We start from the raw sequence: 2,500 nt of genomic DNA on the forward strand, positions 1-2,500 counted from the left end.
ATTATTTTTTGAGAAAACATCACCCCCTTAACCCCTAACAATATAAAGGATCATATATTCATGAATGATGGAAGAGATTGTTCATAAAAGCTCTTATTTTTTGGCCTTGTATATTGTTCCATGATCTCATTATTACATAATGATGTCATGCGCCATTAGAATCCCAACCTATCGATGTTTTGTTGCGGGCATTCTAATACACAACACAATTTTGAGACATAGCCAACACAACTGAAGTGTTTAGCATTCGATGAATATTAGCCTCCAGTCATCTGGCCAATGAGATGGCAGCGTTCGGTCTGACCAGAGGAGAGGTAACCTTAACAGGGCTCCCAAGAGAGGGCCTGCAGACTGCTGCAGGCCTACTGCAGTGTTCACTACACAAACACACATACCACGCGCACACACACACGCACGCACGCACGCACGCACGCACGCACGCACGCACGCACGCACGCACGCACGCACGCACGCACGCACGCACGCACGCACGCACGCACACACACACATACACACACATACACACACCATACTTTTGCTTTCCTTCAGCACACATTTTCAAAAACCATTTCTCTCCAGGGCAATGCAAGGTTTTTTTTGTAAGAAAAAAAAAATACAATGAAAATACAATACCCCAAAATGGTGAAAACTAGCAAGAAACAGTGGAACACAGAAATACTTGAGTAGAAGAGGTATTTTATCAGCAAAAGGAAACACCACTAAATGATTAAATGGTTAGTGTCCACAGGAGGGTGGACCTCAGCTGTGTTCGCATGAAAGTCACATTGGCGTTTCTTTTTAATTTCTCGCCCTGCACATAACGCTGTTAGACCTCGTTGGGTGTGACGGATTGTGCAGCATCATGCACATGCTCAGTAAAAGCTGTGACCTCTCTCACTGTTGATGCGTGCAAGATGGCCGCCCTCCAAATTGATCACCGTGAGTAAAGGAGGGAAGGTGAGTGCATGTTGGAAGGCATATTGAAGGTTGTCCAGTGTGTGTCTGTATGTGTGTTTTTTGCGCGTGTTAGTCTGTGTGTGTGCGTGTGGGCATGTGTGTGTGGACTTAACAACGAGGCTGAAGACACCAAGATGGGTATAAAGTCCTAGGAATGATGATTTACATATAATCACAAAGTACGAGATGTGGGTTTGGTGTGGGTGGGTGGGGTCATTTTTACAGCATCAGATATACAGATATCAGGTAAAAATGCTGAGGTTTCACTTCTTGAGTCATGTTGTAACTGTGCTGATTAAAGAATATATCCTCCTTGACAACAGATGTTCTATTTATCTATGTATCTTACTACATATCTGTCTCTCTCTCTCTCTCTCTCTCTCTCTCTCTCTCTCTCTCTCTCTCTCTCTCTCTCTCTCTCTCTCTCTCTCTCTCTCTCTCTCTCTCTCTCTCTCTCTCTCTCTCTCTCTCTCTCTCTCTCTCTCTCTCTCTCTCTCTCTACCTCTTTCTCTCTCTCTCTCTACCACTCTCTATCTCTCTATCTGGTCTCTCAATCTCTCTCTCTCTGTCTCTCTCTGTCTCTCTCTCTCTCTCTCTCTCTCTCTCTCTCTCTCTCTCTCTCTCTCTCTCTCTCTCTCTCTCTCTCTCTCTCTCTCTCTCTCTCTCTCTCTCTCTCTCTCTCTCTCTCTCTCTCTCTCTCACTACTATCTTCATATTGTACACTATTGCAATAAAGACTTGAATATATTCTTTATATCTAAATGTGATATTGCTGTGTTGTCATATTCAGCCTGAATATTTGTCCCCAAAGTCTAGCCTAACAGAAGGTAGGCTGTTCCCAGATCAAATGAGTTTGGTAACACTTTACAATTATTATTGCTTTTACACTCTACGAGTGATGATTATTTAACCATTCATTAACATTAGCTCATATAGTAATAAGCATTTAGTAACAGTTACTTAACAACTAACGGTCTAGCAATAATTTATGTCACTAAGATAATGCTGTTCATATAACTAAGGCATTCATTTATACATTATTTAACCTAATCCTAACCCTAACCCTAGTCCTAAACCATATGCTAATGCTAAATAATAATGTCCATTACTGCATTGACTAATGTTAAAACATGGTTGATTATTGTACACTTATGGTAAATTGTTAACATTACTTAAACTCATGATGCAATTTCTGCTGCTGTTTGAAAGAGTGTAAGCAGTAAACAAGCTTATCGTAAATAATAGATTATCTCCCAGTAAAGAGCAATTGTCAATGCCCATACATTAATTAAATAGTTACTCCAGAGATGTATAGGTCTTGTAAACAGTGATATTGCCCCCATGGTAATGTATGTTGTCCGCCGCAATTATTCAGTCAACGGCTCATTGGTTGATAACATTCAAAGTGGAATAGAACACAACAAGCCACACTATAAATAAGACCGTAATTGCACCGCGATAATTCACGTTGTTAATGCAGATGTCTATTTGTTATGATAACACAAACCCACAGTCCCACACACAGACCCACAGACCCACACAT

The sequence above is a fragment of the Gadus morhua genome, chromosome 13 (assembly GCF_902167405.1).
Source record: "Gadus morhua chromosome 13, gadMor3.0, whole genome shotgun sequence".
NCBI classification, from domain to species: Eukaryota; Metazoa; Chordata; class Actinopteri; order Gadiformes; family Gadidae; genus Gadus; species Gadus morhua.